The 15,976-nt window shown below is 39.3% G+C and overlaps 1 pseudogene; it reads right to left on the minus strand.

Annotated features, from left to right (window-relative positions):
* Positions 1 to 3,276: 3,276 nt before the first annotated feature.
* On the minus strand, positions 3,277 to 3,674 carry LOC101354664 (iron-sulfur cluster assembly 1 homolog, mitochondrial pseudogene; annotated as a pseudogene).
* Positions 3,675 to 15,976: the final 12,302 nt, after the last annotated feature.

Below are 15,976 nucleotides of genomic sequence, written 5' to 3' on the forward strand. Positions count from 1 at the left end.
TCTTCAATTTACTCTGACAGTGCTTATTTGCAATTATGATTCTTATAGTTTGACAATTTTGAAAAAAAATGTCTAATGGATTTTATTTATTTTTTAATGAATAGATTCATGACTACCTGAAATATCTCAGTTGATTCCTTGATTAGGGGAGCGATCTAGCTTGAGTGAAAGAAGATAAAATTCAAGCTGATTTATGATTGAAAACAAATTGCATATTCATTCTTTCAAATCTACAATATTCCATTTTGTTCCATTGTGTTAACTCATGTTGAATGATTCTCTCCACTCCATATTCCACATTTCTCACTCATTTATATATCCAGCAAGTATTTACTGAGTTTCTACTCTATGCCAATTGAGATTCTTTAAAGAAGGTGATACGGAAATGGCACTATAGAAAACAGAGTGATAATATTGGTGTCAAAAATATAATGTCAGTAATGATTGCAACCTTGTATCAAGTACAAATGTATTTCACCTGCATTATCTCATTTGAAATGAATGTATTTTATTAACATCACTGTACATGTGAGAAGCTAAGTGACTTGCCCAAGAGATGAACCCAGGGACTTTGTCTTCACATTTCAAAGAAATAGTGGTCAAGTAAGGTGGCTGGGGAAGACTTCATGGGTGAAGTAGCAGCTCAAAGGTTCAGCAATAGTTGACCAGGATTTTGATAGGTGACGTTGAGAAGACGTAGACTTTCAGGAAAAGAGAACCACTGGGGCAATGTGCGTAGGCATCAGAAATGCATGTTGTATACTATATCCAGGGAGAATGAGTTACACTAGTTTGACTTAAGCAGTGTGTAGGTTGTAAAGTGTAGGTGTAAAAACCTCACATACCAGACTAAGGACTTTATCCTGTAGGCAAAGGAAAGCTACCGAAAACATTTCCCCTCATAATTCTGCCTGCAGCAAGCCCTGGGCATGAGAAGAGATGGGAAACTTCATTCAGATTTTTCAGCTTTGAGCCCATTTCTACCCACTGGATTCAAGTTCGCTTGGCTCTTTTTTCTGTACTTGCCTGGACTGAATGTGCTGAATTTCTGAGTAGACACTGGTGCAACGGAGGGTGTTAGAGGACTTTCCCATGGTTATTGTTGCCATGGTGACTGCCTCCTTGATAATCACTTGTTCTTCACATCTGTTGATATTTTGTTTATGAGCGTTGGAGAGAAGCATCTCTGTAGGAGCCTTCAAGGAAAAGAAGGACGCTCTTGCCTCCCTCAGAGAAAGCAATATCTACACACCCAGAGGGAAGCGTTCTGTGCTATCTTTATTCCCCACTTAAATAATTTGGGATCTGTTGGACAGGATGGAAAATAGCAATGGTTTGGATGTGTTAAGAAAATGGTAAATTGAAAGGAATTAGGGACACCTATTTGTGGAATTCCTTATCTGAGGTTGTGTGACTCCCTCTGTGGGATATCTGAAGTGAAATCTCTTTTATTCTTCAAAGATTTGCTAAGGGCAAACTTTATTAATATGCACAGTTTCTGCTACACAACATATTCGGATCTGGGTAATGAGCGTGAAGGGCATCTAGGTCTTGATAACAGCTGAGTCTGTGAGAAATTAACCAAAGAGCTTGGCTGCTAACCTAAAGATTGGAAGTTCGAATCCACCCAGAGTTACCTCAGAAGAAAGGCCTGTAATCTACTTCTGAAAAATCAGCTTTTAAAAATCCTGTTGAGCAGAGTTCTACTCTGACACGCATGGGGTCACCATGAGTCAGAGCTGACTCGACACAAACTGGATAATGATAAACTCTCATAACACAAAGGCCTACGATAAAATGACTTGGTGCCCTTCGTCAGTAAGTGCTTCAAGTCCTCTTTTTTTTTTTTTTAAATGATCACAAAGAGGCCACATTTTTTTATTGACAACTGAATTTCTACATAATATAGTACTGCACAGATTATAAGTGGATCAACAATTATGTTAACGATACAAGCTCATAAGCACTGACATAAGCTCTAGGTCTGGTGCGTTCGTGCCGGGTACTTTTAGTGAACAATGGCAGACATAAAGGTTACCAGCACTACTTCAGTTCACGAGAATCAGCTTTCAAAAAAAGCATATATGCCAACTCACAGAATATTTCTATGTCAAACCTGGGAAAATCAATAACTAAATGACAAAATGAACACAATTAAAGAAAAGCTGGTGATAAAAACGCTAGGATAAAATATTAGGTTTAAAATTTTGCAACAAGATTTAAGATGCAGAAAGTGTAAGCACATGGGGAATTTTCAGAAAAGACCCCCATGTTCTGCTTCACAATAACCTATACATTCCAAAAGACTAACTCCGGGTTGCTAGGTCTTACCTGCTTGCGCAAACTACTGCTTCATAGTTCTAAAAAACAAGACGATAATTCACATAAATGAGTTTTACAATAAGATTCTTCCAATTCAGAATAAAAATAAAATTAACATGATCTATATCAAATTACTAAGAAATTTTATCCAAATATGGACCAGCAGAGAAGCCAGGCTACCCACTTAACTTCTCTGACTGCCTGAGAGCTTAGAGCACGGACCACCTACAAGGAAAGGGAGATCAGGAGAGCGTCTGGCTCTGCCCCTAACTTGCAGTGTGAGGGTGGACAAGCCTTAGCTTCCCTGGGGTTTGGCTTCCTCAGCTACAGAACTGTGGGGTGGGCCAGATGGCTCTAAGCATCCTTTCAATTAAAAGAATTGAAATCAGCTCAAGATCCATCTGTGAGCAGACATTTAGGGTGGAGACAGGAATGGATTAAAAAACAGGTGGATGGAGTAATTTTTACCTTTTGATACTATCATTCAGAACTCTTCTGTACGACAGTTCTAAGAAACCTTAAGGGTCATTAACTTGGTCAGGGAATGCCTAGGGAGTGGAGCAGTTCAAGCATTCAATGAAGATCTAATGAGCACACATCCAGGAAGAAGACGTTTCCTGAAACTCTATCAGAAAGACAACTTTGATGAGACTGGTTCTAACAGAAAGAATACAAGAGAGGTAAGTGCCAGGTAGGATTCTTTTTGTCTTTACAGAACAGAAAAATGATCCAAAAAGAACAATGGCTCCTTGTTCTCTGTTCCCTAAGAAGGATACGAGCATCACTTCTTCTTGAATTCAACACATTGGCTTCGTTTTCAAATGCACCACTTTTATTTTCCTCAAAAGGCAGCCGTGCATTGTGAATCTAGGATGGTAACAGTCACACGATTTCCTTAGTAAGCCCAAGGTTCCCGTGAGCATCTCTGGAGCTCTCAGCCAGAGAAGTAGTCCTGAGGTTTCAGATATTAAAGCTTTCTCCACAGCCACACGTTCCTTTGATGTTTGGGTTATTGAACACAAACTCACTGGATAATTTGTCTTCTACATAGTCCATTTCTGTTCCTAAAAGGATTAAGTGTGCTTTCTTTTGGATGAACGCTCTGACCTCATCTTGAACAACCTCTTCATCAGAATCTAGTTTTGTCTTTGTGTATTCTAAAGCATAAGAAAGGCCATTGCAATCGCTGGTTCGAACACCAACTTTCGCACCTGCATGTTTGGGCTTATCTTTAAGAATATGTTTTATCTTGTGGACTGCTGAAGGTGTCAGGGCGAGGGCATATCCTGGGTGGGCTGCAGCTTCCTCTTGCTCACAGCCCGGACTGCGGCTCGGACTAACGAAGCCAACATCTTCACTGCCCCGGTGGCTCTGGCCAGAGCTTCGACTGCTCAGCCTCTCTCCATGCATACGGCGCGCCACTAACAGCTTCAAGTCCTCTTCACTTTCGGCAAGCCAAGTTTCATTGTCCATAGGTGATTCTTATAGTGTTTTGCGTGTTATTAGCTCTTTTTATCCTCTAAGGTCCTAATGAGTAGGCATTTTTACTATTCCCAGTTTATAAATGAAAAAACCAAGGCACACAAAGGTTAAGTAACTTGCCCAAGGTCACACAGCTAGTAAGTGGTGGAGATAGGATTTGTAGGCAGGCAGTGTGGCCCAGAGTCCACTCTCTTAAGCAGGATCTGGAATTGGCCTCTACATGAAGAACCTGAGCGCTAGGCTCATTAATCAACTTGGCCAAAGTTGCAGCAAGTCAGGGCCTTGCTGGATCAGACCTGGCTTGTCGTTCACTAACCATGTGAATTTAGGTCCATTTACAGGGCACATTGTCCTCATCTGCAAAATGCAGATAAGAGTAGGACACTTATCCACCCACATCTTCATCATCTACTCAGTAGATACTCTGTGAGCACTGACGGTGGACTGGGCACTGGACTTGCTGCGGGAGACCCAGAAACAAGCAAAGCCGATGCAGCCCCTGCCTCATTCCTCTTACAGACAGAATACAAACGATCACAGGTGCAGTGGGCACCAGGAATGGCTGTGCACGAGGTGCCTTGGGGCACACAGCGGGTGATTCAGTAGAATTTAGGGACCCAGTGAAGGCCAGCTAGACGAAGAGGACAGTGACAGGAGCCCCTCAGGATTCGATCTTTGAATGAGGAGCAAATGAGGACAGACGTGTTGCAACACTCTGGAAAAACAAGTGGGACTTCTTTAGAAATGTAAAGAAGAGCAATAACCAAGGACAGTGTTTTTTCTGGCTGAATACAGTGAGGAGGATAATAAAAAGCAAAGCTTGGAACATCCATCCTGCTGCCACTTTTAAATTAGTTAAATAATTACCCAAGAAAATAATCTGTTTCAATGGGTTTATTTTATTATTGAAATAATATGGTTGCTTAATGCAATTACTGCAACCAGGTCATATAACTCACTCAGATTTCTAATTCAATTGAGTATAGCATCTTATTTGTTCAGGGATATATTTGTAGATTTTTTTTTTTTTTTTAATTCTCTGTCCTATCTCTTATGTCCTTAGTCATCCTTAATAAAGTACTTACTTATTTTTAGACAAGGGAATGATATGGTCATATCTCTAGCCACATTACAGAATGGATTGAGGGACTCAACATTTTAGGCAGATGGATCGGTTAGAAGCACTGAGAAATCTTAATGTGAGGAAAAGAGGACGTGGAGGGGAGGAAGGTAGACAGAGAGTGGAAGCCTCTCTTTAGGAGACTCAACAGAAATCAGAGACTCATCAGACATGGAAATAGGGAAATAATAGAAGGGAAAATCAAGATGGCTGTCAGAGTTTGAAAATGGACAACTGTGAGCCGAATGACATTTTTCTTTTGGCTGCTAATTCTCTCTTTCTTATCAACTCCTATGACCTTTTATGCTCACCTTTGTGCAGCACTTACAACCGTACACACACACACACACACACACACACACACGCAAACACACATGCATACATACTTACATGCATGTGGCTGATTTTGACTTTTTATCCATGCACACCACCAGGGAAGAATATCTGTTTGCTTTCCTCTGTTCTCCTCTTCAAAACTCAAACCCAACTGTGTTCCTTGCACAAGAAACAAGACACTACCTTTTCCTACGTGCAAGCCACTGCGCTCAGTGTTTTCATCCACTATTTGACTTAATCATCCCAACAAGTTTAATAAATGCAATCATTCCCCCTGTTTACAAACGGGTTAACTGAAGTTAGTATATAGACACCTCTCCCAAAGTCATCCAGGTAGTAAGTGATAGAGTAAGGACTTGAACCTAGAATCATCTGAGGTCAAATACTTTTTCTTTCTTTACTCCAGCATGATATTTTCCCTTATTACCCAGCGTAACACATGTGTGTTGAAAATATATATAAATGAATAAATGATTGCATGGGGCCAGCAGTTGGAAGTTCTTATCTTCTGTTCTATTTGTGATGTGTTGTGGGATCCATCTCATGCTCTTTGGTATTAATATATCATAACTGTTCCTCAGCTCCGCAGAGTGCACAGGAATTGGACCCCATACGTGTTTTCCACTTTCTGTCAATATCGTTCTCTCTCATCATCTCATCTTCTATCATTCCTGACAGAGTTGCAAATGGTCTTCTCCCATTTTCACTCATCCTTTTCTTAAAGGCTTGATTACCTCCATGGTAATACTGCATCTTGCAGGGGGCAGGGTTGTGTGTGCAAAAAGTCCAAATCATTTCCCTGGAAATCTCATGTATAGTAACAATAACATAGTATAGAATGAGTCACAGCCTACTGGTATAGTACAAATCTTATTACAAGTTTCTATGTGGCGGTGATTATGTTTATTGTTTTAGAACTGAAAATCCTTCCTAAGAAATATATGCCTCACATACAAATGAACAAAGGAGTATTATAAAGCTGAAGTAAATGAACGCAAATTGAAAACATATTGAATATACTGACCTTTAAATGACAAAGCAAGACCACAAAGTCACTAAACCGCACAAGGACAAGAAAATTATCTAAGAAGATTGCAAAGCCATAATCAATCAAACAGTATATGCCAAGAAATATATAGATCCTTCCAGAAAAATATGGGTAGGTCTCAGTAAAACTCCATCTGGTTTTCCAGAACCCGCTCTAGGTCATTTTAATTCATTCTTTCCTAAATCTTCAAAAGTCGGTAGTAAATTTATTTTAAGACCTGCATTGGAGCCTCATCAAGGGATTCTTGGGTGTAAGGAAAGGTCTGTAAGGAGATGCCTATAGCCAGAAACTTTAATTTAAAAAACCCATTAAACCATTGTTCTGTTTTCCTGGCGTTTATTTCTGCCTATCTGTTTCTCACTGAGAAAAAAACCTGAGGTCTGTTAGTATCAGTGGAAATAATTTTGCTTTTTTTCTTCTGAAAAACTTCATCTTCAGCCCAGGACTCAAAAACCACTCTTCAAACGCAAGTTGACTGGAGGTCAACAGGGTCTCCTAAATTCCACGCAGTTGCGACACAAGAGAAATTCTAATTTCTACATCACTTCTTAAGAGACTAAATAAATATCACAGAGTTGAAGATTTTAATTGTAAGTCACACTGAACATAGAAGCAAATTTCCATGCCATTCTCCATCTTACATTTTCTTGATTCTTCTTGCATATGTTCCGCCTGAAAATACTTGAGTATTCAGTTATATGTCTAACATAGTAGAAGCAGACGTTTGGCAAACACTTTACTTTTCAATTAATGTTTTAGTTCTGCTTTCGTTTGAGTTGAGGTATAGGTGTGTATGTGAGATCACTGGAATGTCCAAGCATATAAGCATACACAGGAATATAGTGTAGTGTAGTATAAGAATGGTTTTGGGAACCAGTGGTGCTCACTGAATGTTTGGTGTTAATTGCATACTTCTATTTAATGATGAAACAGAGGGTTAGCAAAAAACAGGAAGACCCTCAACAGAATGGATTGACACCGTGGTTGCAACAATGGGCTCAAGCATAGCAACGATATGTGAGGATGGCGCAGGACTAGGCAGTGTTTCATTCTGTTGTACACCGGGTCGCTATGAGTCGGAACCGACTCGACAGCACCTAACAACAGCTTGATGGTTAAGTAGTGATGAGTTGGAGGCCAATTTTAGAACAGAGTCTATTCTGGACAAAGAATGTAAGAAATAGACAAGAAAAGCACGCATGAAAGAGGGAGTGATGCCAGAAGCAGGGAGGAAAGGGGTAAGAGAGTTAAAAAAAGAGAGAAGAAAAACATTCAAATACGAGGGGGAGGAAAATGAAGACTTCTGAAAGAATATGTCAGGCATCCTTGCAAGTTTTTACATGCCTTGTTTAATTCTCATGTCAGCACTGGGATGTAGGCGTATTCATCTATATTTTAATGATGGGAAAAACATCACTGAGATTAACTATCCAAATACTAGGAAGGGAAGGAAGGAGAGGGGAATGGATGAAGGGAGGGATAAAATAATGAAGAAAGGAGGGAGGGAGGGAAGGAAGGGGAGAAGGATAATAGAAGGATGGAAAGGAGGGAGACAGAGAAGGAGAGACGAAAAAGGAGGGAGGAAGGAGAAAAAGAAACATTGGGAAGATGTTCTCTAAAATGACAATTTTCTCCAGAAATGTTTATGAAATAATAAAATTTCAAATACCTGTTTGGTTTTACATATTTTAAAAAAATAACTTGTGGAACTATAGCCTTAAGCATAAAATTTGTTCAGAATACCTAAGACAGCCAAACACACAATTTTAGTATCTGTGTTTCAAAATTCATAAGAGAAACAATGGTTGGATTTCAACCTAAAAGTCTAGAACTACCTAATTTGTAGCCCCTTTGGATGATATTCTTCAATTCCCACATTCTTAGGTATACTTTGTGTACTTAACCTGACAAGTTCCCCAGGGGAGCAGGTTTGAGTGACCTTGACCTCATTTCACAGGCAATAGCACCGAAGTCCAGGGAGATCGGGTAAACGCCTTGGCAATAGGAGTTGAGCTGCACAGCAGCCCACATATTTTTCTTTCCATCTTTCCATATTTTATGTAAGCAATTCACTCTTCAGAATAAATTTTTTCATGAATTCATCTTCTGTTGCTTTTTGTTGTTGTTGATTGTAAAATGTTGTTGGGTGATGCAACGGTTAAACACTCCGCTGTTCACCAAAAGATCGGTGGTTCAAACCCACCAGAGGTTCCACAAGAGAAAGGACCTGGTGATCTGCTCTCATAAAAATCACAGCCTAGGAAACCGTATGGAGCTGTCCTGTTCTGTCATACAGGGTCGCTGTAAGTTGGAATCTACCTGACGGCACACAACCACAATACATACTGTACTTACAAGGATTTGTTAACTTTATGTAGAATTGAGAAGAACAAGTTAATGGTGTAAAAAATTCAGCTGCACTTGCTTATTAAGCTACTTGCTGGATAGAAGTGGGAAATATGTGAATATTCAAAAAAGAAAAGAGTGATATTGTGAAGCTAAGTATGCAACTGGGAATTTGCTCCATTTCAGTCTTCAACACTGCTGTTTGGGTAACTGTATCCTGGTTCAAATTAGCACACGCACAATTACTGAAAGAATGAGTCGCACTGCTCGCTTAATGAAGGGATAATGGCGTGCCTTTGGAGTAGCAATTTTGAAATCAAACGTGGAAAGAGACGTCGTGTGTCCTTTGCAGTTTTGCCCCAGTGTGGGGCCATAGGTCATGGTCATTTTTCTGTTGGCTCAGCTGGTTTAATGTGTCCCGAAATAGCAGCCACTAACAATGACAACTGGGAAGAAATTCTTTTAGCATTATTTCACAGTTGCTTTGAAATAAGCACTTGGATTTTTAAGATGCTCTCTGTGCTCTCTCTCATTCTTTCAGTAGACACATCCTGAGTCTCTAATATGTGCTATCAACTAAAAATCCAAACATGAGTACGGTATAGGTCATGGCTTGGGGACTACTGGAAAAACAAGCACAGATAAGCAAATCAGAAAGAGATAAAGGCTGTCATGAATGTAGGAAAGGAATAGACTAGGCGAATAGGGCCGTGTGCCTATTTATCTCTGTAAGAGTTAGCGGCAGGGACGAAGAGCAATCCACTGCAATGGGCTAGCGAGAAAAAAACATACTCTCTGTGAGGTAAATATTTGCATTATCTCCATCTTTATAAGAGAAAAGTGGGACTTAGGTTAAATGAGGTAGCTCAGGCCACAGGCCATTGTTACATGACAGAGCTGTGCCATGGAGCAATTGTCCATAATTGTCTAATCTCAAATTGCGTGTCATCCTGTGAAACTGAGAACACCAAGGTCGTTTCTGTTTGGTTGCCCATTATTTGCCCAAAACCTGGAAGTGTCCAATGAAGATGTTTTACTAATATTTGTGCTATAGATGAATGAATGGATATATCAACAGCCTCCCTAGCAAGTACCTGCGAAGTCGCCGTGGATCTTTTAGAAACTTCTTGGACACGTCTTTGAACCTTCTTGCCATAATCCAATCAGAAGCAGGAAAGCACCACCAACCACTTGCTTTCTGTCTTATTTTGCTTCCTAGACCATATTCTGCTACATGTGGATTTAGCTTGTATCTAGTCGGTAGCTGATATTTAATACATTCAGCAAATGTTTATCGATTACCTTAAAGGTGCCAAGGACCATGCTAAGCAATATGGACACAGCACAAAACGAGAGAGATTTGGTGGTTTCTTTCCTCTCTACATTTATGTTGTAATGGTCATTATTTCTATTTTAAAATATATGCTTGTGTTTTTCAAATTTGTTAAAGTGAGTAGGTGTAACTTTTATAATTCTACAAACTTTTTCTAAAAAAGGAGCCCTGGTGGTGCAGTGCTTAAGCGCTTGGCTGCTAACCAGAAGGTCTGCAATTTGAACCCACCAGCCACTCTGTGGGAGAAAAATACACAGTCTGCTTCTGTAAAGATGACAGCCTAGGAGACCCTATGGGCAGTTCTACTCTGTCCTATAGGGTCACTGTGGGTTGGAATCCACTTGATGGCAATGGTTTCAGTTTTTGTAAAAGCAGAATTCTAATTTAGGTTTTGACTATTTTTTTTCATATGCCTTCTCCTACACAATAAAGCAGGGACGTGTCATTATTGATAACATATATGCTTACATTGAACTCATCAAGCGTACAGCACTCCTCAAGGAGTCCCTGGGTGGTACAAACAATTAAAGTTCTCAGTTGCTAACTGAAAGTTTAGAAGTTCGAGTTCACCCAGAGGGTCCTCAGAAGAAAGACCTGCTGGTCTATTTCTGAAAAATCAGCCATTGAAAACCCTCTGGAACAGAGTTCTACTCTGACACACACGGGGTCATGGTGAGTCACAGTCAACTCGACGGCAACTAGTACAGAATTTTTACTTTTTGTTTGAGCGTCTACAAATAGGTAGATGGGTCGTGCCTGTGTAGGAACAGTGTTACTGGGATATATGGGAAATGAGAATCTTTGCTCTGATATGAGCTAATTAACACAGTACAAAACAAAAATACCTGTTCTTCTGCATAGATTAGCCCTTCAGAGTCTCTAAAACAAAACACTCAGAGATTAAACATGTTACAATAACTTCTACGAGGGCCATTGATTTCTTTGCTCAGCTGATGGTAAAGGCAGATAATACAGGGTATTTGCATTGCTGTCAGACCTCTTTCAAAGTGTGTTGGCACCTCAGTCTGTTTTCAGTAAACCAGACAGGAAATAGAATTCTGTTAGCTATCGGAAAAGTCCATCCTACCCAACTCACAGAGAGGATGGTTGTGAATATGACGTAGCTCAAAAGAAATCCAGCCATCTTTTATTCCTGAAGCTGTTTATTTCTCTAATCCTCCCTGCAGCCTGGAATGCCTATGATTTTTAGATTGATGGATTGATTTCTAGAAAAGGAGTTGGTGGGTTTTTTCCCCCCTTCCTCTTACTTGCTCTTAGTGCATATTTTTATTATTTAATATCAGAACAACAAAACAAACAGACCTTCCACAAAATAATAGGGAAAATAGAAAAGACAATTACCCATGACTTAGTAGCCACTGTTGACATTTTCACATATTTCCTTGTTGTGTTTTGGCTCTTTTGCTGATATTTGAACTTAGACTGCGTCATATTTTTGTAGTCTACTTTTAACTATTTCATCAAAAGCATTTTCCAAGACATTATAATCTCCATGGCTGTCATTTTTATACATTACAATAGTTTATATATTGTTTATACTTCTATGTATTTCACTAATGTTTGATTTTTGGACTGAGAGTGATTTCAAATTTTTTACTTCCAAATATTAATACTGTACATTTATATCTTTGTACATAAAGCCTTTTTTTGAGTGTGTGAGTTGATTATCTTATGATAAATCTGCAGAAATAGAACTACTAAACCAAGGGGTACATATGAGCTACTCAATACAAGTAACCCAAAAGTTATAAAGTTGTCATTATAATATTCATTATAAAAGTTATAATGAAGAACCTTTATTTGTGCTTTAAAACAAAAGACTTAACTACACAAACGTTAGGCCATAGGTTTGCAGTTGTTCCCAGTGACAGCGAAATGAACCGAGGCGTTATAGCACCGTGAGACCTGCTCTGATCTACCTTTCCAACCTTCTCTCCCCCACTCCTTCACACTCAATGCTTTGGGTAAATTTCATCTATTCATTAAGTCGGAAACAGATCCTTTCATAGATTCCATTGCATGGATTAAGCGCTAAGTTAATACAAAAAAAGAACCTCCTCCTTAGAACCTTTACACGTTGTTGTTTTTGCTAGATGATATCAAGCTGGTTCCAACTTATAGTGACCCTAAATACAACAGAACAAAACCGTGCCAGGTCCTGTGCCATCCTCACAGTTGTTGCTATGTTTGAACCCATTGTTGCAGCCACTGTGTCAATCCATCTCATTGAGAGTCTTTCTCTTTTTTCCTGACCCTTTACTTTACCAAGCATAATGTCCTTCTCCAAGGACTGATCCCTGCTCATAACACATCCAAGGTACATGAGACGTAGTCTCTCCATCCTCACTTCCAAGGAGCGCTCTGGCTCACTTCCTCCAGGACAGACTTGTTCCTTCTTCTGGCAGTCCATGGTATATTCACTGTTCTTCACCAACACCATAATTCAAAGGCATCAATTCTTCTTCAGTCTTCCTTATTCATTGTCCAGCTTTCACATGCATATGAGGCGATTGAAAATACACATGGCTTAGGTCAGGTGCACCTGAGTCCTCAAAGTGACATCTTTGCTTTTTAACACTTTAAAGAGGTATTTTGCAACAGATTTTCCCAGTGCGATGTGTAATTTAATTTCTTGACTTTTGTTTCTGTGGATGTTGATAGTGGCTTCAAGTAAAATGAAATCCTTGACAACTTAAATCTTTTCTCCACTTATCATGATGTTGCTTATTGGTCCAGTTGTGAAGATTTTAATTTTTTTTTACGTTAAGGTGTAATCCATACTGAAGGCTGTAGTCTTTGATCTTCATCAGTTAGAGCTTTAAGTCCTCTTCACTTTCAACAAGCAAGGTTGTGTCATCTATAGATTGCAGGTTGTTAATGAGTCTTCCTGCAATCCTGATGCTGCATTCTTTTTCATGTAGTCTAGATTCTTGGATTATTTGTTCAGCATACAGAGTGTTATTCAATCATGTAAGTACGGTGAAAGAATACGTCCCTGATGCACAACTTTCCTTCTTTCAAACCACACAGTAACCTCTTGTTCAGTTTGAACTACCGCTTCTTTGTCTATATCCAGGTTCCACGTGAGCACAACTAAGGGTTCTGGAATTCTCATTCTTCACAATATTATCCAAAATTTGTTATGATCCACACAGTCCAATGTCTTTCCATAGTCAATAAAACACAGGTAAACATCATTCTGGTATTCTCTGCTTTCAGTCAAAATCAATCTGACATCAGCAGTGCTATCCCTCATTCCATACCCTCTTTTGAATTACCTTGAATTTCTGGCAGTTTCCTGTTGATGTTCTCCTGCAACCACTTTTTAATGACCTGCTGCATAATTTTACTTGCATGTGACATCAGTGATTTTGTTTGATAATTTCTGCATTCTGTTGTATCACCTTTCTTTGGAATGGGCACAAATATGAATCTCTTCCAGTTGGTTGGCCAGATAGCTGTCTTCTAAACTTGTTGGCATAGACAAGAGAGTACCTCAGTGTTGCACCCATTTGTTGAAACATCTCAATTGATATTTCATCAATTCCTGGAGCCTTGTTTTTCACCAATGCCTTCAGTTCAGCTTGGATTTCTTCCTTCAGTACCATCAGTTCTTGATCATGTGCTACCTCCGGAAATGGTTGTATGTTGAGCAAATCTTTTTGGTGCAGTGACTCTGTGTATTCCTTCCATCTTGTTTTGATGCATCGTTCAGTATTTTGCCCATAGAATCCTTCAATATTGCAACTTGAGGCTTGAATTTTTTCTTCAGTTCTTTCAGCTTGAGAAATGCCGAGCATGTTCTTCCCTTTCGGTTTTCTAACTCCAGGTTTTTCCACATTTCATTATAATATTTTCCTTTGTCTTCTTGAGCTGCCCTTTGAAATCTTTTGTTCAGTTCGTTTACTTCATCATTTCTTCCTTTTGCTTTAGCTACTCGAGGTTCAAGAACAAGTTCCAGAGTCTCTTCTGACATCTATTTTGGTCTTTTTTTTCTTTTACTGACCTCTTACTTTCTTCATATATGACGGCCTTGAAGTCATTCCACAACTCATCTGATCTTTGGTCATTAGTGTTCAAGGTATCAAATCTGTTCTTGAGCCTGTCTCTAAATTCAGGTAGGATATACTCAAGGTCATACTTTGGGTGTCATGGACTTGTTTTGATTTTCTTCAGCTTCAGCTTAAACTTGTGTATGAGCAATTGATGGTCTGTTCCACAGTCAGCCCCTAGCCTTTTTCTGACTGATGATATTGACTTTCTCCATTGTCTTCTTTCCACAGATGTAGTCAATTTAATTTCTGTATATTTCATCCAGTGAGGTCCACATGTATAGTTGCTGTTTATGTTGTTGAAAAAAGGTATTTTCAATGACTAAGTTGTCGGTCTTGCAAAATTCTATTATGTGATCTCCTGCATCATTTCTAACACCAAGGCCATATTTTCCAACTACTGATCCTTCTTCTTTGTTTCAAATGTTCTCATTCCAATCCTTAGTAATTATCAATGCATCTTGATTGCATATTTGGCCAGTTTCAGACTGCAGAAGTTGGTAAAATCTTTGATGTGACATAACAACTATTTATTGAGCGTTTACTATCTGCCAAACAATGTTCTAAATGCTGGGTGTATGACAGTGAACCAACAAATAAAACCTTTGCCCTCGTTAAATCTAAATTCTGGTAGAGGGTAGCATACTGAAGAAGGAGGAACAGGAGGAGGAAGAGGGAGAAGAGGGAATAAGAGTACAAGAAGAAAACATATATTACTGGAAAAAAGCAGAGCTGAAGAGAGGAGTAGCAAATGTTGAGGTGGAGTTTCCTTCCTTCCCATGGAGCCAAATTAGAGTTTGCTTCAGCAGATAAAGGCTGTCCTGGGCTTTTTTGTGGTGATTGAGGTAAATAGGTCAACAGCATAATGAATAATGAGCATATAAGGGTGAGGATGTTCCTGTTGAGGTGAAGGGATGGGGGATCTTTCCTGGAACAGGAAAATTTTGGAGTTGCCTCTTCACTCATGTCCTCTGTGAAGTGGAGGTTGGAGAGAGTTATCCATAACACATAGAGTTCCTGGAACTCCCTCTGGTGGAGACACACGCTTACCTAATAGTCATGGATTAAACCAAAAAATCAAACACATTGCTGTGAGTCAATTCCAACTCATAACAACCCTATAAGACAGAGTAGAACTGCCCCATAGGGTTTCCAAGGAGCAGCTGGTGGATTCAAGCTGCTGACCTTTTGGTTAACAGCCCTATCACTTAACCACTGTGACACCAGGGCTCCAGTCATGGACTAGGAAAACCAACAACAACAACAAAAAAAAAAACCAAGCCCTTTGCCATCGAGTCGATTCCTACTCACAGCGACCCTATAGGACAGAGCAAAACTTTCCCACAGGGTTTCCAAGGAGTAGCTGATGGATTCAAACAGCCAACCTTTTGATTAGCAGCTGAACTCTTAACCACTTTGCCAGCAGGGTTATGGAATAAATATATATCAAGAAATACTCAGAAACACATATTTCGAGGAGTGTTAATAAGACATGAAGTTGGCATTTAGAAAAGCTTGGAGAAAGAACCAATAACGTGTTATATGTAAAGCAGCGTGTTAGGCACTTAGCGTTAAAATTAACAGAAATAGCAATAATAATAATAAGCAGGTCTCACAATTGTATTAAGGAATCTCTATGTGAATTCTAATCAAGGATACATTATTCAAAGGAAATGAGTGTCACATAGCTAGGAAATGGTAACTCTATTTTCATTGAGTCAGCTTGTATTCTGTCATTCATTTCTTCAGTGAATAGTAACCATGCATCTATTTTCTACCTGGCACCATACTAGGAGCTGGATGTTCAACGTGCAACAAGAGAAACATGCATCCTTCAGTCATGAGGTCTACTGTCTGAGGGAGACAGGAAAATGAATAATATAAACATAAATAATGGTAAGTGATATTGTTGTTGT

This window comes from Trichechus manatus, unplaced genomic scaffold, assembly GCF_000243295.1.
Source record: "Trichechus manatus latirostris isolate Lorelei unplaced genomic scaffold, TriManLat1.0 scaffold00022, whole genome shotgun sequence".
NCBI classification, from domain to species: domain Eukaryota; kingdom Metazoa; phylum Chordata; class Mammalia; order Sirenia; family Trichechidae; genus Trichechus; species Trichechus manatus.